Source organism: Aethalodelphis obliquidens, unplaced genomic scaffold (genome assembly GCF_003676395.1).
Source record: "Aethalodelphis obliquidens isolate GAN/ISIS:26980383/991018 unplaced genomic scaffold, ASM367639v1 scaffold50, whole genome shotgun sequence".
NCBI lineage: Eukaryota > Metazoa > Chordata > Mammalia > Artiodactyla > Delphinidae > Aethalodelphis > Aethalodelphis obliquidens.
Window position 1 is genome coordinate 10,324,811 of NW_020837994.1, and position 25,465 is coordinate 10,350,275.

At 40.7% G+C, this 25,465-nt stretch overlaps 1 protein-coding gene and 1 pseudogene across 2 annotated transcripts in view; both read right to left on the reverse strand.

The window, feature by feature from the left end:
- The window catches only part of DLG2 (discs large MAGUK scaffold protein 2), a 534,199-nt gene that overhangs the window by 336,503 nt on the left and 172,231 nt on the right, over positions 1 to 25,465 (reverse strand). The window lies entirely within an intron of this gene.
- Positions 4,134 to 7,209, reverse strand: LOC113607835 (L-lactate dehydrogenase A-like 6B; annotated as a pseudogene).

Genomic DNA, 25,465 nt, shown 5'->3' on the forward strand with positions numbered 1-25,465 from the left:
TACTCAGTGGATGGTGGAACTTACTTTTAATAGGGAAACTTGGAAAGTATACCTGCTTTGTTTAACATCCTTTTAAAGAATAAACCAACAGAGGTAGCTTTTTTGGTCTGAACCTTCTGAAGACTCTTTACATAATATTATCTATGGCTGTAACCTGTACTCAAGAGTTGTAGGACCAAGACATCTGTGAGGATTCTATGGGTACTAGAGAAATATGAATCCACATAGTCTGAACCATACAAAACTGCCAATATTGACATGACCTACAAAAATGGCAATTTCGTATGGTTCAACCTAATACCACTACTGATACCATTAAAAGCACATTTCAGTTTTGTACTTTTTAATGTGAATGTCATATAAAATTTTTAAATTGGGTTATTTCCCGGTTAAAAATATTTAATGAGTAAAATTCATGTCATTTGTTTTTTAGATTAAGGAAGAAATAGTAGAATAAGTCTGCTTGGTTCTCTTTTCCAGAGTAGTTTTAGAAGGTTCAAATTTTGAGTTTGTGAAAATTTCAGCCTCAGGCATTGGGGGAAGGGACATGAAAATCCATATGTATTGTTGGATGTTAAGGAAAAGAGCAAATCTTTGACTATTTTAAGAGAACAACATTAAGATTGTCAGCTAATGAGCTGAAACTTGTTCTGACTGTGATACATTACTAAGCAAAGATTAGAGGAAATTAGTGTAACAGAGAAAGAGAGATCCTTTTTTTTTTCGTTTGCTACATATGTGGGAGAGACGGAGGATTGGGAGTGTGTAGGAGAAGTGTTGAGAGGATATGTGGGAGAAGAATTGTTTAAAATGTTCAAAGGGAACTAAAATGAAGATAGGAAAATGTACGCTGGGGTACGGGTTTCCAAGGGCAGCTACTCAGACAAGTGCTTCCAGTACTTTCATCAGCACTAGTAGCTTTTGAACTTCCATCTGTGCTGTCTGCTGGGCTGGGAGTACTCTGTCTGCTCGACAGTCACAGGTGATCCTGTCACCCTGGCCTTGGGAAGCCCAATTCAAATCCTTCTTCTTCTAAGAAATTCTCCCTAGCAAGTAAAGGGAATTTACATCCTCTATCATCAAAACTAAAGCAAAGAAAAGTACTTCTATTTCTTCTAACTCTCTTTTCCCAAGTGTTCTGTAAATGGTTTATGCTTGTGTCTAGTAGCAATGTGTGGGCTAGGAAATATATTTATACATCTGACATGGCCTTAAGACCATCTAGTCTACATTTATAGAATGTCTATAACTTGCCAGAGGCTGTGCCCTCTACTGGAATCAATAAAAATAAGATTTGGATTTGCTACCAGAGAGATCACAGCCTTATGCTGTGATCTACACCTTTGAAATGTAAAAATGTACTCATGCTATGAAGGACTCTACCATGTTTCTGAAATTCCTTCCTCATAGGGAGTATTGGGAATCCTTTAATTCTACCATGTAAGAGTCATTGCTCTAGCTTTAAGCTTGTTATACTATTAAAATCTCAATATAGTTGCAATAACACTTCGCCGTTTTCCTGACATTCAACTTCAATGTGAACTGCTGCATCTGATTTCTTTCAAGAAATAGAAGTAGGTTTTCACTGAGGGGGTGACAGAAAGAGCATGAGGACACTAGAATCCTAGGTACACACAGAGTGTGAGCAGGGAGAGTTCATGGACCAGAAGTGCGGGAAATGGACCAGAGGTTAGCTTCCGCCTGGCCGGAGCAATGTCACTGGGCTGAGATGGGATGATCACCAGAAAGCCAGTGTTCAAGGCTGGCTCATAGAGCTGTGAACACTAGGACTGCTGATGGCACTGTCAAAGAAGGCAGAACCACCTACTACCCCACTCTGTGTCAGGCAGCATGCTGGGTGTTCTATCCCTGGCACAATTTAAGCCCCATAACAATTCTTTGATGTACGAATCTGCCCTATTTTGTAGATGAGAAGATTTAGTTCAGGGAGGCTAAGTAATTGTCCAAAGGTCTCAGACCCAGTTAAGCAGTAAAGCAAGGTTCAACTATCTCTCAGTTTCCAAAGCCAACATTTTTCCTTCAGTTTGCTCTTTGGGAAATAAAGACATCTAGTCAACTTTAAAGGCCAAATGCTATTCCAAGGGAAATAGTTTTGAACGAATGACCACTTGAGGACCAGCTTATGACACACCAGATGAAGACAACTTGAATGTGAGAACCAATTTTATTTCCAACATTTTCAAGAGTAGAAACAAATACTCTTAATCGGATATCCTCTGCAGGGATACTCTCTCCCAAGCCCTGTGGGTGGTCAGCTGACCTCCTGCTGACTAACTATGACTAACTACAATGGAGTGAAATGACACCCTATCACTCTGCCCACCTACTTAGCACAGTGAAGACCTGCAGTAAATGTTTCGTAACATGAGAAAATGGAGACTCGATGAGACTGAGTGATTTGTTCAAGATTAATTTGTTCAAGATTACTTAGGTGTTATGTGGTAGAAACAGGATTTGAAAACAAACCTGTTAAGTTCACAAACTCTTGCTTTTAGCTAGTGCCTCTTTGAGTTCTGATACATTTTCTGGGGCAACACAAATAAGTCTACACTCATTTCTACAGAAAGGCCTTGCAAATGCTTTAACAACACAACAACAACAAGGAGCCAGCATTTATCAAATCCTTCCATGTGCCAAATGTGACACTAAACATACATGCATTATTTTGGTTCTTTTCCCTAACAGCTCTATAAGTAGGCACAGTCACCATTTTGTCGATGAGGAAACTGAGAAAGAGAAGTAAATTGCCCAAGTTCACAATTATAAGTCCAGAGTCAGAATCCAGATCCACTTTTTTTCCTTTGTGTATATATCAGTACTTTTATTTTTTATCTTGTAGAGGTAGTTATAACTTTTTAAGTAGTATATAAATGAACATAGGTATAAGCCAGCCAGAACAAAATAATTAGTATGTATTTAAAGGAATTAGATTTTTTTCTTCTTTTCCAGCTTAGAATAAGAATTTCTATAACACAATAAACACCTACATCATAGATTCTTTCGAACCAAATGGCAACTACATATATATATATAGAAGACAAGTACCGATGCATTAGAGGTACCGAAAACACCTCCTTTGATGAAATCACTTAGGATTGTAAAAAAATAATCATCATCCGACATCTGGATGTTCAATAAAAGAGTTGGAGGGCTAAATAAATGGGGGAGTCACTCTACCCACTCTCCTGTTTCCAGCTTTTAGGGTTGCAAGTTTATTTGTAGGTTTAACATATACAGTCCCATACCTACAATTTCTTCTTCAAGAACTTCTGGATGGTAGCGTTAAAAAAACTTGAAAGCTTGATCTCCTTCTGAATTTCCCGAGTGCTTCTGCACTTTTTTTTCAAATGGGCCTCCTCGTCAGGGTTCACCTTTATTTTTATAAGTTCTATAATACTATTCTCTCCCATGGTACAAGGAACACTGAGGAATACTTCTTCATTTATTCCATAGAGGTCCACAATTGGTAGAAACTGGATGGGTCTCAAAATACTCTGTGTTAAAATACCTTGTGCTAAATCAGCTACAGATAGGCCAGTGGCCCAAGAAGTAGTTAACCCTCGAACAACATGGGGTGAGGGAGGAGTTAGGGGCCCTAGCACTCTGTGACGTTTAAAATCCACCTACAACCAACAGTCGGGCCCTCCATATATGTGGTTCCACCGCGTCCATGGTTTTGTATCCAGGAATTCAACCAATCCTGTGTAGATAGTGTAGTACTGTAGTATTTACTGTAGAAAAAAAATCCACATATAAGTAGACTGGCGAAGTTTAAACCTGGGGGCTTCCCTGGTGGCACAGTGGTTAAGAATCTGCCTGCCAATGCAGGGGACACGGGTTTGAGCCCTGGCCTGGGAAGATCCCACATGCCATGGAGCAACTAAGCCCATGCGCCACAACTACTGAGCCTGTGCTCTAGAGCCCGCGAGCTGCAACTACTGAGCCCGTGGGCCACAACTACTGAGTCCACGTGCCACAACTACTGAAGCCCATGTGCTTAGAGTTCGTGCTCTGCAACAAGAGAAGCCACTGCAATGAGAAGCCTGCTCACCACAACGAAGAGTCGCTCCTGCTCGCCACAACTAGAGAAAGCGGGCATGCAGCAATGAAGACCCAAAGCAGCCAAAAAAAAAAAAAAGTGACTGTTTTAAAGAGGGTGTAGTCAACAATGTCAGTTACTTCTAAGGGGAGAAGACAAAAAATTGGAGGCTAAAAACATTCATTAGATTTATTCATTAAGAAAGTCACGAATGATCTTAATGAGAACAGTTTAACTGGAGTTGTGAATATAGAAGATGCATTGCAATAGCTTGAGTCAAGAATCGTAGGTGAAGAGAGGACATAGAAAATTAAAAAAAGAAAGTTTAAACCTGTGTTGTTCAAGCGTCACCTGTATTGCCTTTCGTTTCAGTAGCCTCACAGGCATTAGCTATCACTTCTTTGCAGATATTTTTCCACTGCACATGATCTTTATCAGCTCCTAAATCTGGGTTCAGATTCTTCAAAGCAATCAGCAATGTTAACTCCACACAGAAACACTTGAGTCTCTAAGCTTCCAAGGATCCACCCATGACAGCTTTCAGGGTGGATATCAAGCTTCTGCCCATCAAGGGAGGGAAATGGGGAGTGTCCAGATTATAGGCACTTCCAATAACACAGTTTGGGAAATTCATTCAACTTCCAAGCTACATAAGATAGCCACTGGATTAGAAACAATAATCATTTTGCCACAGGGACTGGATGGGATAATATGGGAAATCATTAAAGATAGTCACCTTCCAGTGGATTAAATTAAGGTGTATTTCTCCTTTTTCCTGGTGTGCATCTGCTGTGATAATCACTAAATTGGAGATTGCAGTGACAAGATAATCTTTGCTGGAAACAATATTTGGCATTTTCATAAAAGGACTGCCAAGTTCAAGATCTAGTGTCTCACCCTTCAATTTGCCTTCATCAGCATCCACAAAGGCAAGTTCATCATTCAAGCCTTCTAAAAAATGGTGATAGCACGGGCCATGCCAACTGATCCACTTCCTGTAGTGGAGACCTCATTGTGAAGAATGACCTTCTTGGAAGTGAAATTCATCATAAATTCACGGGCGACAGGGGTGAAGGGCCAGCAGAATGCCTGTCGCCTGCAGGGGACACTAAGCCACCCCCAGGTGAAGAAAAACTCCCGCACTGCCTGCTCTCCAGCTGACCCTTGGGGCTCCCTGGGCCCAGTTCATGTCTGCTCATGCACGAGGTGGAGGAAGAGATTGGAGGAAGCCTCTGAAGGTTTACCATCCCCCTCATCTTGTTACTGAGCAAGGTCACACCCATCACGCAGGGGCCTCCCCGGGGCTTTGCCCAGGCCTCCAGAAAGGACTTCCCCCATGTGCTCAGACTAAGGCAGTCAAGGAGCTTCTTCTCTAGCATGTGGATCCTGGAGTGACCCTTTTACAAACCCGTGTTGGCTTCCATATTTGACATGCATAATAAACCTAACCCAGGTCCCTGGAATTATTTATTTTCTATTTTTCAGTGTGGATACCAAGTCAAACCCACTTTCTGACTCCAGAGCCAACAAGCTTAAGCATCACTATAGCTAATCCCATCTCCCTTGATCTCACCCTCTTCAGGACATCCTAATTTCTCTTTCACCCTCTAATATATCTTGTACACTAATCCTAGTCTTGCTTCTTGATTCCTTTATAAAAATGCAGCAACTAGAATGGAACATATAACCCTAGGAAGGGTCTAACCAGTGTGAAGGCCAGAAGCTTGTCCCCTTTCTAGGCACCAGTACCGTATTTCTGTAAATAGGTTCCAGGTAAATATTTTGACATCATCATCAGATGGCTACCTTGGGGTCACCTAAAACCACAAGATCTTTTGCTAAGGAGATGCTGCCATATGTCTCCATTCTAAATTGGTGCAATTAATTTTGGGAACTGTATTCTCCCAGACTGTCTTCCTTAGTAAGGGATTTTGTATGTGTGGTAAACCTAAGCAGCCAACAGGTATTTATAGGGTCTGTGCCAGTAGTTTGGTTTCTTATGACTACTTATTAGATTAATACCTCTTGAACCTCAGTTTTTTTTTTTTTTTTTATTGGAAAATGGGAAAAGAATATATTCCCTGATAATGTCGTGGGAGGTTCAAATGAGATAATGCACAAAATGTAAGGTGATGTTATTATCACAGATAATCTAGGTTTTAATACCACACCAGAAAGGTAATTGTAACCGCTAAACCCATAATCACAGAAACTGTAGCCCACAGGTCCTTTAACTATCCCAAACATAAGATCATCTACCCAGATTTTAACAAGGAAAACATTTTTACTATTCTTTTTTTCCCCCATTTAAAGATGTTCCAAGTTGGCTTTCATTGCCCTCTAGTGGTTGTTATATGGAAGACATAACTCATTTTTACATTTTTATTTTTTAAGATGTCAGGCAGTCGTAAAACATGCTTCAAATACTTTTAGGTTACATACATTCCTGTCAGTTGTAATCCTTAAAGAGTCAACCTATAGGCACAGTTTCTAACATCTTGCCCAGCACAATACAGGTATACAGTATCATGTATTATTTTACTAGGTCTTCACTTAGGATCTACTGACTTAAAATAATTAACTTTATTTATTCATTCATTAAATATTTGTAGGATATCTATTATGTGTCAGGCAAACAAGATAGACGTTGTCCTGGCTTACAATCTAGTGAGAAAATGGAGTATTAAATATGTCGGTACAAATTAGTGTGGTAAATGATGTGATAGGGAAAGTACTGGGTATATGAGTCTATTAAAAGGGGTACCTAACCTGGGGGCATCTCTGTGTGTGTTGAGAGAATGGGGTGGGATTCATGAAAGAGGGTGTTTAGAGAGTGTAACAAGTGGCCTGAGATCTAAAGGATGAATAGAAGAGACTTATTCAGGAGAAGGGGCTGGGGAGGGGAGAGTGTTTGATGGATTAAATGTAGGTAGATAATGGGAAGAAGGGAGCTTTAGAGATGAGGCCGGACAAGGTAAAAAAAGCTGTATTAAGGAATTTTAACTTTTTTCTGGTGATTAAATTATAACCAACAGACTGAAAAAGCATGAGTGCATGCCTTCAATTTCTTTTTTTTTTAACCTATTTTTTGGTTTTGTTTTGAATTTTATATTATTTATTTTTTATACAGCAGGTTCTTATTAGTTATCCATTTTATGCACAGCAGGGTATACATGTCAATCCCAATCGCCCGATTCATCACTCCACCACCCTCACCCCCCTGCCACTTCCCCCCTTGGTGTCCATATGTTTGTTCTCTACACCTGTGTCTCAATTTCTGTCCTGCAAACCGGTTCATCTGTACCATTTTTCTAGGTTCCACATGTATGCATAAATATACGACATTTGTTTTTCTCTTTCTGGCTTACTTCACTCTGCATGACAGTCTCTAGATCCATCCATGTCTCTACAAATGACCCAATTTCATTCCTTTTTATGGCTGAGTAATATTCCATTGTATATATGTACCACATATTCTTATTTATTTATTTATTTTTGGCTGTGTTGGGTGTTCGTTCCTGTGCATGGGCTTTCTCTAGTTGCGGAGAGAAGGGGGCACTCTTCATCACTGTGCGCGGTGTACCACATCTTCTTTATCCATTCGTCTGTCAATGGGCATATAGGTTGCTTCCATGACCTGGCTATTGTACATAGTGCTGCAATGAACATTGGGGTGCATGCGTCTTTTTGAATTATGGTTTTCTCTGGGTATATGCTCAGTAGTGGGATTGCTGGATCATATGGTAATTCTATTTTTAGTTTTTTAAGGAACCTCCATACTGTTATCCATGGTGGCTGTATCAATTTACATTCTCATCAACAGTGCAAGAGGGTTCCCTTTTCTCCACACCCTCTCCAGCATTTGTTGTTTGTAGATTTTCTGATGATGCCCATTCTAACAGGTGTGAGGTGATACCTCACTGTAGTTTTGATTTGCATTTCTCTAATAATTAGTGATGTTGAGCAGCTTTTCATGTGCTTCTTGACCATCTGTATGTCTTCTTTGGAGAAATGTCTATTTAGGTCTTCGGCCCATTTTTGGATTGGGTTGTTTATTTTTTTAATATTGAGCTGCATAAGCTGCTTGTATATTTTGGGGATTAATCCTTTGTCCGTTGATTCATTTGCAAATATTTTCTCCCATTCTCTGCATTGTCTTTTCATCTTGTTTATGGTTTCCTTTGCTGTGCAAAAGCTTTGAAGTTTCATTAGGTCCCATTAGTTGATTTTTGTTTTTATTTCCATTACTCTAGGAGGTGGATCAAAAAAGATCTTGCTGTGATTTGTGTCAAAGAGTGTTCTTCCTATGTTTTCCTCTAAGAGTTTTATAGTGTCTGGTTTTACATTTAGGTCTCTAATCCATTTTGAGTTTATTTTTGTGTATGATGTTAGGGAGTGTTCTAATTTCATTCTTTTACATGTAGCTGTCTAGTTTTCCCAGCACCACTTATTGAAGAGACTGTCTTTTCTCCATTGTATATTGTTGCCTCCTTTGTCATAGATTAGTTGACCATAGGTGTGTGGGTTTATCTCTGGGCTTTCTATCCTGTTCTATATTTCTGTTTTTGTGCCATTACCATATTGTCTTGATTACTATAGCTTTGTAGTATAGTCTGAAGTCAGGGAGTCTGATCCCTCCAGCTCCGCTTTTTTCCCTCAAGACTGCTTTGGCTATTCGGGGTCTTTTGTGTCTTCATACAAATTTTAAGCTTTTTTGTTCTAGTTCTGTAAGAAATGCCATTGGTAACTTGATAGGGATTGCATTGAATCTGTAGATTGCTTTGGGTAGTATAGTCATTTTCACAATATTGATTCTTCCAATCCAAGAACATAGTATATCTCTCCATCTGTTGGTATCATCTTTAATTTCTTTCATCAGTGTCTTATAGTTTTCTGCATACAGGTCTTTTGTCTTCCTAGGTAGGTTTATTCCTAGGTATTTTATTCTTTTCGTTGCAATGGTAAATGGGAATGTTTCCTTAATTTCTCTTTCGGATTTTTCATCATTAGTGTATAGGAATGCAAGAGATTTCTGTGCATTAATTTTGTATCCTGTAACTTTACCAAATTCATTGATTAGCTCTAGTAGTTTTCTGGTGGCATCTTTAGGATTCTCTATATATAGTATCCTGTCATCTGCAAACAGTGACAGTTTTACTTCTTCTTTTCCAATTTGGGTTCCTTTTATTTCTTTTTCTTCTCTGATTGCCATGGCTAGAACTTCCAAAACTATGTTGAATAATAGTGGTGAGAGTGGACATTCTTGTCTTGTTCCTGATCTTAGAGGGAATGCTTTCAGTTTTTCACCATTAAGAATGATGTTTGCTGTGGGTTTGTCATATATGGCCTTTATTATGTTGAGGTAGCTTCCCTCTATGCCCACTTTCTGGAGAGTTTTTATCATAAATGGGTTTATCATAAATGGGTGTTTCTGCATCTATTGAGATGATCATATGGTTTTTATTCTTCAATTTGTTAATATGGTGTATCACATCGATTGATTTGCATATATTGAAGAATCCTTGCATCCCTGGGATAAATCCCACTTGATCATGGTGTATGATTCTTTTAATATGTTGTTGGATTCTGCTTGCTAGTATTTTGTTGAGGATTTTTGCATCTATTATTCATTAGTGATGTTGGTCTGTAATTTTCTTTTTTTGTGACATCTTTGTCTGGTTTTGGTATCAGGGTGATGGTGGCCTCATACAATGAGTTTGGGAGTGCTCCTTCCTTTGCAATTGTTTGGAAGATTTTGAGAAGGATGGGTGGTAGCTTTTCTCTAAATGTTTGATAGAATTCACCTGTGAAGCCATCTGGTCCTGGACTTTTGTTTGTTGGAAGATTTTAAATCACAGTTTCAATTTCAGTGTTTGTGATTGGTCTGTTCATATATTCTATTTCTTCCTAGTTCAGTCTTGGAAGGTTATACCTTTCTAAGAATTTGTCCATTTCTTCCAGGTTGTCCATTTTATTGGCATAGAGTTGCTTCTATTAGTCTCTTAGGATGCTTTGTATTTCTGCGGTGTCTGTTGTAACTTCTCCTTTTTCATTTCTAATTTTATTGATTTCAGTCCTCTTCCTCTTTTTCTTGATGAGTCTGACTAATGGTTTATCAATTTTGTTTATCTTCAAAAAGAACTAGTTTTTAGTTTTATTGATTTTTGCTATTGTTTTCTTTGTTTCTATTTCATTTCTTTCTGCTCTGATCTTTATGATTTCTTTCCTTATACTAACTTTGGGTTTTGTTTGTTCTTCTTTCTCTAATTCCTTTAGGTGTAACGTTAGATTGTTTATTTGAGATTTTTCTTGTTTCTTGAGGTAGGCTTGTGTAGCTATAAGGTTCCCTCTTAGAACTGCTTTTGCTGTATCCCATAGGTTTTGGATTGTCATGTTTCCATTGTCATTTGTCTCTAGGTATTTTTTGATTTCCTCTTTGATTTCTTCAGTGATCTCTTGGTTGTTTAGTAACATATTGTTTAGCCTCCATGTGTTTGTGTTTTTTACGTGTTTTTCCCTGTAATTCATTTCTGATCTCATAGTGTTGTGGTCAGAAAAGATGCCTGATAAGATTTCAGTTTTCTTAAATTTACTGAGGCTTGATTTGTGGCCCAAGATGTGATCTATCCCGGAGAATGTTCCGCACGCACTTGAGAAGCAAGTGTAATCTGTTTTTGGATGGAATGTCCTATAAATATCAATTAAATCTATCTGGTCTGTTGTGCCATTTAAAGCTTGTGTTTCCTTATTAATTTTCTGTTTGGATAATCTGTCCATTGGTGTATATGAGGTGTTAAAGTCCCCCACAATTATTGTGTTACTGTAGATTTCCTCTTTTATAGCTGTTAGCAGTTGCCTTATGTATTGAGGTGCTCCTGTGTTGGGTGCATATATATTTATAATTGTTATATCGTCTTCTTGGATTGATCCCTTGATCATTATGTCATGTCCTTCCTTGTCTCTTGTAACATTCTTTATTTTAAAGTCTGTTTTATCTGATATGAGTATTGCTACTCCAGCTTTCTTTTGATCTCCACTTGCATGGAATATCTTTTCCCATTCCCTCACTTTCAGACTGTATGTGTCCCTAGGTCTGAAGTGGGTCTCTTGTAGACAACATATACATGGGTCTTGTTTTTGTATCCATTCAGCAAGCCTGTGTCTTTTGGTTGGAGCATTTAATCCATTCAGGTTTAAGGTAATTACTGATACGTATGTTCTTATTACCATTTTCTTAATTGTTTTGGTTTGCTTTTGTAGGTCCTTTTCTTCTCTTGTGTTTCCCACTTAGAGAAGTTCCTTTAACATTTGTTTTAGAGCTGGTTTGATGGTGCTGAATTCTCTTAGCTTTTGCTTGTCTGTAAAGCTTTTGATTTCTCATTCAAATCTGAATGAGCTCCTTGCAGGGTAGAGTAATCTTGGTTGTCGTTTCTTCCCTTTCATCACTTTAAGTATATCATGCTACTCCCTTCTGGCTTGTAGAGTTTCTCCTGAGAAATCAGCTGTTAACCTTATGGGAGTTCCCTTGTATGTTATTTGTTGTTTTTCCCTTGCTGCTTTCAATAATTTTTCTTCGTCTTTAATTTTTGCCAATTTGATTACTGTGTATCTCGGTGTGTTTCTCCTTGGATTTATCCTGTATGGGACTCTCTGTGCTTCCTGGACTTGGGTGGCTATTTCTTTTCCCATGTTAGGGAAGTTTTCGACTATAATCTCTTCACATATTTTCTTGGGTCCTTTCTCTCCTTCTCCTCCTTCTGGGACTCCTACAGTCTGAATGTTGTTGCATTTAATGTTGTCCCAGAGGTCTCTTAGGCTGTCTTCATTTCTTTTCATTCTGTTTTCTTTATTCTGTTCCGCAGCAGTGCTTTCCACCATTCTGTCTTCCAGGTCACGTATCCGTTCTTCTGCCTTAGTTATTCTGCTATTGATTCCTTCTAGTGTATTTTTCAATTCAGTTATTGTATTGTTCATCTCTGTTTGTTTGTTCTTTAATTCTTCTAGGTCTTTGTCAAACATTTCTTGCATCTTCTTGATCTTTACCTTCATTCTTTTTCCGAGGTCCTGGATCATCTTCACTCTCATTTTTCTAAATTCTTTTTCTGGAAGGTTGCCTATCTCCACTTCATTTAGTTGTTTTTCTGGGGTTTTATCTTGTTCCTTCATCTGGTACATAGCCCTCTGCCTTTTCATCTTGTCTATCTTTCTGTGAATGTGGTTTTTGTTCCACAGGCTGCAGGGTTGTAGTTCTTCTTGCTTCTGCTGTCTGACCTCTGGTGGATGAGGCTATTTAAGAGGCTTGTGCAAGTTTCCTGATCCATGCCTTCAATTTTTATTTTAGTTTTAAGAAACATTTTATTATTTAAAGGGAAATCTTTAGTTATTAGTCATAAATTGTTTGAAACCTTCAGTGCCTCTTTTTATCATCCAAAGTTTCTCCAACACATATGTTCCTAAAATGTTGGAGCTGGAAGGGACTTCAGACATCACGAATTTCCCTCCTTTCACTTCACAGAGCTTTGAGGGAGTGGGTGGTCAGGTCAGGAATTGGTCAGGTTGCATCGTGTGGCTACCCCTGGGAACTGTTTGCTTTTCCCACCATAGTCCAGTGTTCAGATTCCTTAGCCCAGGTCAGAGACCTGACGAGTCTCCTGTTATCTCCTGTCTTGTTGACTCGGATTGTTCAGAATTCCTGAGCACCCCTAGCTTTTCACTTCTGCATCAGACTTCATGCTCTTCGTTTGTGGCCTAATGAAAAGATGGTTTATCTTTGACTTGTGGGGAGGATCTGGGCGGTCTTCTCATTTCTGAGGAGAGCACGAATCCTCCCCAGATCACTGGGTCAGGTTTAGCCTCTTCTCTTGAACTCCATTGTCTCTCTGTACTTTTCTTATGGCATAACTCTGTGTGGACCTACTCACTTCTAGACTACATGCATCTTGAGGACATGACACATGGCTTAGTCATCACTGCATCCTGCATAGCAAGAGAATGCAGGCCCTGAAAACCTCTATCAAGTTTGTTGTAGACAGGGATGGGTATATAAATGAACAGAGTGGGATATCCTATTTCCTAACAGAAGATTTAAGTAAATGTTGGTAAGGGAATGAAAAATATATTACCTTAATGGCTCGTTAGCAGATTTTTTTCTCAGGGAAAAAAAGAAGTTTAGAAAATGCAATGATGAGCTATCTGAGGTGAAATGAGAGTCTCTTACAAGCAAGGAAAAATAATAGCTGTATTTTTAATGAGAAATGACCATGAATCAGAAGGTAATAAGAGATTAGAGAAGAGAGGTCAGGAAGGGGGGAAAAAGAGAAATCTGGGCAGCATGGGAGAATGCCCAAAGGACTTTAAACCAGAGATATCTGATGCCCATTTAAAAATGCTTCATGTTTGATGTGAACTCACGGCCATCTTTTTGAACTTAGTGGTACTGTCTACTACACAAAGGAGATGTTGTTTATGCTACAGCATGTCATTTATGCTTGATACAGAAAGTGTGCTTTCCTGTGAGGTTTGCAACTCTGGGACAACTACCTCATGTCCATATATGCTAAACATGGAGGCAGATTAAAGAAATGAAAGAAAAATGTAGTTTCTACTCTCCTGAATTCTATCACAAATCTGTGAGTAGAATAATAAAAATACATGAAAAAAAAGGTCATAGTTTAGTGCAGTTTCTGTTGCACACAAAACACAAGAGATATAGGCAATAAATGGTTTTGTAGTTTGGATCACAACATCATTTTCAGCATGGTCCATCAGGCACTGTTCCCTCCAGGGTAGATTTTGAACAGAGAAATAACAAGCAATTAAATTATATGGAAGATTAACTAGGCCCTTCACTGACCCCTCTTTTTCTTTCCTTCAAGCAAGAGAATCATCGATCAGTCTATGTTCAGGAAGGAGCAACATTTTTCATTTTGAGCTTTTCTCAAGCAGTCTTAGCTCTTAGGGCTCCTGGCTGATTCTTAGCTCTGTAACTTAAAAAAAAAAATGGGACTCTCATAATATAAAAAAATAGAAAAAAAAGGCAACGAAGTGAAAAATTTTTCTTTCAGATCTTAATTTACTGTTTATTCTCTGAATTATATTTTAAAAGCCTAGCGTTAGGATGACAACCAGTTTTAATCCAAATACAATCCACAGTACGAAAACTCGGCACACAGGCCAGACACCACTGTATACAGTTAGTTCTATGCAAAATCTATTACTGCCATCTTGTGGATTCTCAGGGAATAACGCCAGTTGCAATGTTCTGTTTACTCTGTCTTGGAGTACTAAGTTCGTATGGCACAGTATATGAAAATAACTGGGAGAATGTATAAGAAAAGAGCAGCTAAATACCCAATTTTCCATTTAACTTTATCACTTTGAAGGCAGTATTCAACTTCTCTGGCTTTCAGAGTGATTTGTCTTGTCTTTTGAGGCTCTCAGGACAAGAGAGTGGATGTTCCCAATGAGAGGAATCCCTGGAGGTCATTTCTCCAGGAGCGGATACTTATGTAAACCTGGGGACTGAAGAAGGGGGTATTTTCTTTTTTTATTGGCTTGCTGATGTGCAGGTGGGTCCTGACATTCCAAAAGCACAGCAAAATACAGTATAGGAAGAGCTTCTTCCAGAAAAAAAAAAAAATGCTACTCCTGGGATACCATCCGCCGATCCACACTTCAGTCATTCTCTTGTAAGCTTTGCATCTTGGCTTTCTCGTTCTCAAAAAACACTTCAACTGGAAAACTGAGGTAATATGTTGGATCATGGATAGCATAGGCAACTTAAAAAAAATCATCTGAGCCTTTCAGGGAAAATTTTGGAATAAACCTTTAAAGGCTTTCCCTTCCGCTTAGGGAAGCCTTCTTCAAGTTCTTTCATTTGCTAATTTATTCACCACTTACAAACACCTCTGAGTGCCTAGCACTGGGTAGGCCCTGGGAGGCAGTTATAATCCAGCCACACCTCTGTCCTCAAGGAACTCACAGTCTGTTGGGGAAAATATTCATGAAAACCATCCAAGATCAAAAGGAGAACACAGGATGTCATTGAAGAGCTGTGGAGATACAAGGGTTGGGAGGAGGTGGGAGGCCTGCTCTCCCTGTATCTGAGTCCTACCTAAGGGCCTTCTGTAGGCCCTTTCATTCAGCTTCCTCCATATTCAATAAATTTCTCCCTCCTCTGAACTCTTGAAGCTCTTAATTGGAATAACTAGTTCACCTGGTGATCATCTCAGGCACCTTGCGCGGTTTTCACCAGACCAGTCTCTATCCCACTTCTCTACTTGCAATTTGATCTTAATAATTAAAATGTCATTTAGAAAGGATAATCAGGCTATGGCTTCAAATATAATCCTCATTCTTTCCTTTCTGATGTATATATATATATATCAGAATATATAATATTTATAATATTTATATATATAATTAAAAGCATGCTCTAAGCATCTACTATATATGTTAGAAATTTTGGTTTTAGCAATTCTCAGCGTTCAGTTTTTTAATTTTTTTTATTTTTTTGTGGTACACGGGCCTCTCACTGTTCTGGCCTCTCCCATTGCGGAGCACAGGCTCCGGACGCGCAGTCTCAGCGGCCATGGCTCACGGGCCTACCCGCTCCGCGGCATGTGGGATCTTCCCGGACCGGGGCACGAACCCGTGTCCCCTGCATCAGCAGGCGGACTCTCAACCACTGCGCCACCAGGGAAGCCCAGCATTCAGTTTTTAGACATAATTTCAGAGGATGAATACTCTGAAGGGGTTCCCCCTCTTCCAAAATGGGAATTTTCATGGGGATAATGTGAGATAGGATTTTCTGCAGGTAAACAGTTTTTATCATGTGGAGCTGTTGTCGCATCTGTCTGGTTTTATTCCCTTCTCCAGCCCAAGAGTCTCTTCATTTCCGTCGTAAACTTATCCAAGTTCCTTATGCCCCTTAATATGGTCTTATTTAAGGATCTGTCTTCATCTTCCTTGCTCTGATCTCCCTGGAGGGCGAAGATCCTGCTATTTAACTCTTTATTCCTAAAGCTGGGCATGTCATGATCTTTATATGGGTCTCAGAGGGGTCCTATCCCTGTGCTGCATGTGCCTCTCCTTTCCCTTCCAGCACCCTGCATGAGTCACGTGGGTCCCCTGATCTACACAGTAGCTTGGGGGTTAGTGATTTGACCTATGATTTCTTCTGCTTCAAGTAGTGTAGTTGCTCTGAACCTGGGCAGAAGTTAGGAGGAAGAGCAAGGGCCAAAGCCTCCCTTGGGAATTTGGGGTGGTAGAAAGAGAGAAGTAGCTTATACCCGGGCAGAATGCGGCTGATGGGGTGCTCACTGACTCTTTTCATTTGTCAGTCATTGAGGATGGTCATTGTATGTGGTGAAGTGAATTGTGGTGGTCGTGGGAGTGGTACTCATGATGATTGGCAATAAGACAAGGTGATACCTGATATCAAGGAACTTATTATTATTATTATTTGCGGTACGCGGGCCTCTCACTGTTGTGGCCTCTTCCGTTGCGGAGCACAGGCTCCGGACGCGCAGGTTCAGCGGCCATGGCTCACGGGCCCAGCCGCTCCGCAGCATGTGGGATCTTCCCGGACCGGGGCACGAACCCACGTCCCCTGCATCGGCAGGCAGACTCTCAACCACTGCGCCACCAGGGAAGCCCCAGAACTTATTATTATTGATATAAAATAACAAAATAGCAGGGTGAGAAGACTAAAATAATGTGATCTTTTCTATCACATTGGTCATGCATTATAACCATGTTCATGTCCTATTTCTCCACTAGGTTATAACCCCGTGAGGGTGGGATCAATGTCTTATTCGTCTCTCTCTTCCCTAGAGCACCTAGCATACTACTTGATAGTCATGCTGTCATTATTGAGCACCTACAATGTGCCAGGCCCTGTTCATGCTCTGGGAACGTAGCAATAAATAAAATGGATCATAGGAGATATTTAATAAATCAAAGAATTAAAAAATAAGAATTGCAGTCATGTACGTGAAGTATTTTCCACCTCCTCCCCTCCCTCCGTCTTTCTCTAAATAAATAAATAAAAATTGATAAATAAAACACTAGTTTTCCCCCTCTAGTAGATCATTTCCACCAACATATAAACATTGTTCTATTGATAAAACCAAACTCTACCCTCTAGTGGCCATCCTATTTCATTCCCCTTTTTAGCAAAACTCAAAGGAGATATCTGTACTCATTGTCATTAATTTCTCTCCTTTCATTATCTTAGAAATCCACTTTATACAGATCTCACCCCATTACACTACAGAAACTGCTTTTTCATTTGATCAGTAAGTTCCATGTTATTAAATTCAGCAGTTAATTTTCAGTTCCCATCTTACAGGACTCACCAACATTTAAAGCAGTTGATGCCACTCTCTGGAAATACTTTCTCTTTTTAGCTCCCAGAGTCCTACTTGCTTTCCTCCTACGTTACTGGTTGCTACTCTTAGTTCCCTTTGTTGGTTCTTCCTCTTCTCTCTGAGGAGGACCTTAACGCACTCCAGGGCTCAGTCTGTCTGCCTTTGTTGCCTGCTTCACCTGTAGGAGCATCCCTGTCTCAACTAATAGTGTCTCTGCTTATCTGATTTTCAGGTAGAAAACCTTGGAGTCATCCTTCACCTCTTCCTTTCTCTTTTACCCCACATCCAATCTTCTAGGAAATCTGTTAACTGCCCCTTCTAAACATATCCAGAACCATCCCTCGCTCCCTCCATTTCCACCACAGCTGTCCCATCCTTCATATTCTCTAATGCAGATTATCCAGGTAGATTCCTAGCTTGCCTCCTGCTTCCAGCTTTGTCCCTTGATAGTGTCTTGTCAACACTGTGGCCAGAGTGATGCTCTTACAATGTAAGTGAAATCATGTCCTATCACTCTGCTTATAATCCTCCCTTGGCTCTTCCTTCTCTCAGAGGAAAGCAAAGCTCTTACAGAGGCCTACGAGGCTGTGCTGTCTGTGACCCACCCATCACTTCTCTGTCCTCACCTCCCACTTCCCTCCTCTCCCTCAAATACACAAGGCACGCACCTGACTTAGAGCTCTTCCCTCTGGAACTATCTCAGAGCTCTGCATGGCCCACTTTCCTTTCCTTTACTCTTTGCTAAAATGTCACCTTCTCAGTGAGATCTACACTGACCACCTTATTTAAATGTTCAACTCGTCTCCTAGCACCTCAAATTTACGTTGCATTACTCTATTGGTTTTTCGTCACCTCCTAATAAATTATATAATTTCATTATCCATTACTTAAAAATATATATATTGTTTGTTTTTCCCACCAGAATGTAAGCACCATGAAGCAGCAGTTCTTTCTTTCTTTCTTTTTTTTTTTTTGGCACTTATATTCCTAGTGCCTTGCGTGTAATGGCTGCTGTAAAAATTTGTTGCATGAATGAATAAATGAATGGTTAGTCCTCATTAGGCACTGTGCCAATGGCTTATATATACTATTTTATTTAATGCTCACAATAAGGCTGATAGGTGTCACCATCCCCAATTAACAGATAAGGAAATTAGTGTCCTAAGAGATTAACCTTATCAAACTCACACAGCTGGGAAGTAGTGGATTTGAGATTTGAATTCAAGCCTGCCTGATTTTCAAGGTCATCCTTTCTCAACTCCATCTTGTGCAAATGGCTGTACGTCAGTAAATATGTGCCTGTTCTCATTTTTATGTGTTTACTTTGGTCTTAATTGTGCCCTGTTCTCCCATCTACAGCTTGCCACTTCCAAGCCGTGGTTACCTGTTGAGGAACCATGCATAGCTGCTCACACCCCAAAACAATGAGAAGGAAAGGCTTTTCCTGTTTTTCCATGCCCAGCCCCCTTCCAAACACCCACTGGAAGAGCTCACACCCAGCCTCTGTGCCTTTGCCTATACTGTTCCTTCCAACTGAAATGCCTGCTTCCTTAATTCATGGTAACAAACGTTCTTGAGCAGCCTGGGGTTTGGGGCACTGGGGCCATAGTCCCTGCCCTGAAGAAGTTCTTGGGATTTGTTTGGAAGAAATCGACATGAGAATAAATAATTTACCTACTCTGTGCTAGGGACTTCATTAGCGGAAGAACCACAGTACAGTGGGGCACCAACACCTTTAGGACCTATGCCTGTTTATGGTAGAGGAAGGAGAGAGAGGGAAAGCTCTGAAAGGAGGCTCGCCCAGGAAATCCTGTCCTTGAATCCCTTCCCATCTGCCTGACTGCAGGCCCCTCTGCCATAGTCCTCCATGAGCGTCCTCTTTGTAGAGCTGATTCTGCACTTCTTTTAGAGTGGATCACACTAATCGTTACATAACCACTTTCTAAAGCTGTGAAGTAGGGACGCATGTGTATGTGTGTGTGCATGCATGTGTGTACTCATGCTCGTGTATGTTCTGTACAACCCTAGGCCCATAGAAGGCCATGCATAAGTGCATCTTTTTTTTTTTTCATAAGTGCATCTTAATTGGCAGAAAAGTAAATAGAATTCTCTCCCTTGTGCCTTTAGAGCTTTTCAACATAGAAAATTATGATGAGATGACATTAAGTAGAGCAAGTCGGGGTAGGAAGAATGTGGCCTGGGCATTGCAGTGGAAACCCTCAGCTTAACTACAGCTAGGTTTGCTTGTAATTGGGAATAGATGGTTTTCTCTTCAAATGACTAATTCCTCTTTGTCTTCAAAATACAACCCACTATTAATTTTCCTGGAAATCTTTCCTGGATTCTCCCAAGAGACTAATTCAGCAGGCCTCTTGTGATCAGTCCTGGAGAAATGACTTTGAATTTAGTGTGAGAAGGGAGAAGGGGTAAGAGAGATTTATTGTGCACTTCCTAGGTGGGAAGTACTTCACCCGTTCTGATTTCTGTTATCCTACAGGGTAAAATTCTGAGACTCAGACAACTTAAATAACTTGATCAAGGCCACAGTTAGTAAAAGGTGACACTAGGGCTGGACCCTAGGTCTGCCTGACTTCTAAGTTAGTTATTTTTTTTCACCTTCCACACCAGCCTTACAAATTCTATCAACTCTAATCGTGCTATTTCCCTGTGTGATACTGTGATTTATTATAAGAAATATACATTTGGTCTTTGTTCCTGTTTCTGGCACAGAGCTCCTAAAACCCTTGGAATTTCCCAAAGTGAGGGCAGAGAGACAAAGGTGTCTTTTGTTATGTTAATGAGGTGACTTTAGGAGTCCACCTAAGGGTGGGGGCTGGTTGCCAGGAGAACCAACCCTGTTGGAACTTTCAGTCCTACCCCCCAAGTCCTCCTGGGAGAGGAGAGGAACTAGAGGATGAGTTAATCACCCACGGCTGGAGATACAGTCAATTATGCCTACGTAATGGGGCCTCCGTGAAAAGTTAAAAAGAGAGGTTTGGAGAGTTCAGGGTGGTTGAACATGTGGGGAGTGCTGTGCCTGGAGAGATCATGGAAGCTCTGTATGTTTCCCCACGTCTTGCCCTGTGCATCTCTTCCATCTGGCTTTCCCTGCGCTATAGCCTTTTATAATAAACTGGCGATCTAGTCAGTACAATGTTTCTCTGAGTTCTGTGAGCTGTTATAGCAAATTAATTGAACCCAAGGAAGGGGTCGTTGGAATCTTCAATCTACAGGTGAGCCATCAGATGGTCAGAAACACAGGTGACGACCTGGACTTGCAACTTGCTTCTGAAGTAATAGAGTGGGGTTGGTGTAAAAAGATTGCTTGTGGGGTGGGGAACGCCCCCTCCCACCCATACACATATCTGCAGGTGGAAATCGGTGACCAGAACCTTTACCCTGCTTAAAACCTTTCCACAGTTTTCTGCTGCCCTTTAATCTTCATCCCCTTTTAAGGCTTTAGAAGGTGTATGAGGGGCCTCCTTCCTCTCTAATCTCACCTCTCTTTAAATTCCCTCTCACTCTCTATATCCGACCCACCTTACACACAGTGCGCTTTCCCTGGCTTCTGGGCCAGTGGACAGGCTGATCTCCGGCTTCACTTTTCCTTCCTCGCCCAGCCCGCCTGGTCTGGCTATCCTTTCTACATCTTTCAAGGCTGAGGTAAGATATCACTTCTTCTGAGACATCTTTCTGGTCCCCTGGTCTAGGTGAGGTCCCCGTGTGCGCTCCCCAGCACCTGTGGCTCCCCTTCGGTAGCACATTTAGAACTCAAATTTGCAAACTCCACGAGGGTAAGAATGGGGCCTATCATATTCACCACTATACCTCTAACCCATGGCGCTGTGTCTTGTCCAGGGTAGGACTACATATATTTTCCTTATATATTTTCTCTATAATTTTCTCTGTTTTTTCTTTCCCAACCAAAGTAAGAATAATCAAACTGGGCACCATGCTCCATCTGATTTGATCCTCATTTTTCTCAAAGACCAAAATGTGGATTCACTACAAAAGAACTGATGATTTATTTCTTCATTTATTGGAAGGTGTCTGTAGCTCTTTAATAGAGCAATAGGGACTTTTTAAGACAAAGTACATTGGTCTGTAAATCCCTTAATCTCAGGAAGACATTTTTAATTACTTTGGGACACAATGTGCTGGAAACAGAAAATCACCATTAGAAAGAAGTCTTCATGATATCCTGTCCTTGCCTGAATCTCTTGTTGGCGTGCTTAGATGAGCACAGTTAGGCAAGGCACTGCCAGCTGCACAAATGCAGGCCGAGGCCCTTCCCAAAGGAGGCCTCTCTCTGGAAATCATTTCTACTGTTTAAGCAACTATTATGAGTCTCAAGATCTTAGATCTAAACAATTCCTCGTATAGAAGTCAGTGAGCCAAACGATCTCTAATGGACCTTTATCATTTAGCTGCTCAGTGCCCAAATAGCCTTCTTTTTTGGGGGGCAATCCAAGACAGGCAGGAGGCACAGCCTTATCCCCCATTAGAAAGGTGGAAGGGCACAGCGAGAGTGACGGCAGGCCAAGCAGATATTCCTGCTGGGAACTTAGAATCACCACATTAAAGTGTAAGATCCATGGAGAGAGAGATTTTTTCACAGCACCTCCAGCAGTGTGGCCTGGTTGTAAGTGGCCTGTGGTAATGACCTCGAGAGCAGCATCCTTAAAAGACTGACGTCAGCAGAATTTCCTTCCTGGCTTCTGAGCTGGGTTCCCCAGCCTTCCTGGGATTCAGTGAGCTATCTGTTATTTCTCTAATAAATTCCTTTTCATTTAAGTCACCCAGATATCTGTCGTCTGGAGTTCAGAACTCTGGCAGGTAAATCCAGCATCCGAGCTCCCATCAGGCACATCGCTAGAACAGTCAGCATGATAAGCAAGGAAGCTGATTGTGACAGAAGGAGACCTATGCCTGGTGGCTAACAGGCTTTAAGTTAGAAAATCACTGATCTCTTCAGTTTCCTGCTGTATAAAATGGCAAGGTGGTCATCTTCCTACCTATCCTGGATTCTATGAGAATCAAATGAGATAACGTTCATAGGAAGGGACTTGATACATAGAAATGGTGATGCAAATGCAAGGGTTATCAGGGCTTAGCTAGCAAAATAGGTTAGAGGCAAAACCAAATAGGAGTTAAAAAATCAGTCTACTTGCAGACGAGGATTACTCCTTCCTCACAACCTGAGATGTCTCTGCAAGGATCCCCCTTTGTCAGGGGTCACCTGTGATAGAGCATTTTCAATGTTTATGTGGAAAAGACTCAGGATCGCGTTTTAGTTCACCCTTCGAGACTTGTATAGGGACTCTTTATCACCTAAACATCTTTTGGGAAGAAGAGTATATATTATAAACAGAGTTTTAAGCAAACATCATGTATTTAGCATTTAGTATGTAATAGAATATTTAATATTTGTCTGATCTGTGGGAGTTCCTACTAGTCAATTAGGAAAGAATCTGTCTGATTTGGAAAATACGTTCTGTTGGCCGGAAAGCTAAAAGCACTAAGATATTCTGAGTCTTCAGGAGAGAGTGGTTCTTTAGGCCAAGAGTTCAGATGAATACAACTGAGAAGAGCCCTAGGATTCCTAGTTGCCTTCAGAGAAGTTAATGAATGAATGTCTTCTTTCATTCATTCATTAACATTTGCCGGGTAGCTGGGTTCTGTATTAATCAATGGGACGCAGAGATACTAAAACACAGTCCCTGCCCTCAGGGGAAGCTTTGGAGGATCTAGATGTTGCTTTTAAGTCTCCTCAATTTTAGAATCTCTGTGTATGATGGCTTCCTATGGTGGCTCACATTTCTCCTTGTAAACAGTTTATTATTTCAGGCATTTATATTTTCCTCACTAACTGGACTTACAGAGTGCGGACAGCCTTAGACATAAGCAAACTGCCAAGTTAAATTTTCTTTCCGAAGGCTGGCATTGCGGAAAGAGCATAGCTTTGAAATCAGAAGCAATGGTCGTTCAAATGCCACTGTCATTGCTGATTATCTGTGTGATTTTGGGCAAATTACTGAATTTCTCTGAGCCTTCAACCCAACAAGGTTATTGTTAGGATTCAGTGAAATCATAATACTTGGTGCTAAGCAGATACTCAAAAACATGAAGCATTTTCTTCCTAATTCTCCACTGTTCCTGCTTCCTCGGAGTCTTTTTTGGGAAGCTTTTCCTCCAGAAGCCTTCCCACATTTCCCAGGCTGGGCTAATGACAGCCTCTCCTTGGTGCCCATGTGATCCCCTGAATTTACCATTAACACTTTCCATGTTATTGTGGAAATAACCTATTTATGTGCCTGTCTCCCCTTGTGAGGCTATATGTTCGCTAAGGACACAATTATTTTTTTTTGCCTAGTAGTTTTCGCTGCTTAGTGGATGCTTAGGAAATGTCTGTGGATTGGTTTTATGCAAATAGGTTAATAAATTGTATGTACAGGATACTCCTTATCTAATGTTTCACATGCCCCCTCTGATTTGCACTACTGTTTGAGGAAGATCCTTCTAGATTGAGGAGGATAGTTCCTCTGCCTTAGGTTTTTGGTTTGTGCTCTTCCTACCCCATCCCCTGAGCTCTGCAAATGATATTTTAATGTGAAAATGTTACTTCTCCCAAATAAAACACCTGCGTGCGTTTTTCCGGAGTTTAGTTTAAGGCAGAATTTCTAAAAGTATGTCCAGTTAGGTAGTACCTCATATTCCAGGGGGAAAAAGATTGTTAAGTAAGGTTAGAAAATGCTTTGACAACATTTCTTTATTGCTGTAGAGATTCTCAGATCCTTTATTTGATCATGAACCTTTCTTTTTTCATAGAGCATTTCACAGATCTGGTATTATATAGAAATATCACTTTGAGAAAAGCTGGAATTGGTATCACTGAACTGAATTTCAGACTTTTGAAGGCTGCTTAAAGCTGAGTCCTTGAGTAGTTGTCCTGTGGGTTATCTATTAGAGGTCTGACTTTACGTTTCCCGATGTACTATTTTTGCAGCATGTCTACAAGTTGTGAAATAAATAAATAAATAAATAAATAAATAAATACAGTGCTAATGACATTGAATAAGCAGTACTTAAGGAATGTACCAGAAAATAGCATGTTACATTTGCTTCCCTTCTATTTCCATAAAGTTTATTGAATTTATTCATTTGACAGGTATTACCAGCCAGATTCTATGTCAGAAAATAGGGATGCTTCTTAAGTGTAGCCTGGGGCACTCCATGAGTTCTCTGGTCCCTTTTAGGTACTAGAAGGCCTTGGGTTCCCTCTAAGTTCCTCTGCAGAGAAAATTCAGTACATGCACAGGCCCGTGGAAGAAGTCCCACATATATCAACCTGTCCATTCCTTTTGTTAAAACAAGGAAACACTTCTGTGTGGATTGTCTGTAGAGAAGTGCTATCCTGAGTCCTCTTGAGTGACCCACAACTGTGATGCCTAGAGGACCCCATCTCCCCACAATCCGGCAGCTGGGGCACTGTGGTCCTTCATCGTATGGGCTGCTGTGAAGTTGTATGTGCCAAGTAGCTAAATATTTTGAACGTGACGGGAGGGAAAGAAAAAGCCAGGGTGGTCGGGGTGAAAGTGAGAGTAGGGAAGAGGCCAGCGAGGTAAGCAAGGGCCAGACCCCGTGAAATTTTGTAGGCCATATCAAGAATTTTGGATTTTATCTTCAAACAACAGAAAGCCACTGAAAGTTTAAGGAGAGAAACAACACGATCACATATGCTTTCTGAAAGGCTCACTCTTCCCAAAGTCTGGAAGTTTGTATGTGATGGGGGATGTGTGTGTGTATCCTGGACAGTCTATATGAAAAAAGGATTTATAGGGCTGCAGTTGGCCCTGCTGAATCCCTGCCCTCTGGTGAGCGGGCCAGGGGTCAGCCTCGATGGTGGGGCTCTGAAGCTGAGGCTGAGGAAAAGTCTCTTCACTGGCCGTACTTCACTGGGTTTATTTGAGGTGTGGGCTCCGAGTTGGGCGGGAAGACAAATCCAGTAAGGTGGGGAGATGTCTGAGTGGGCTTC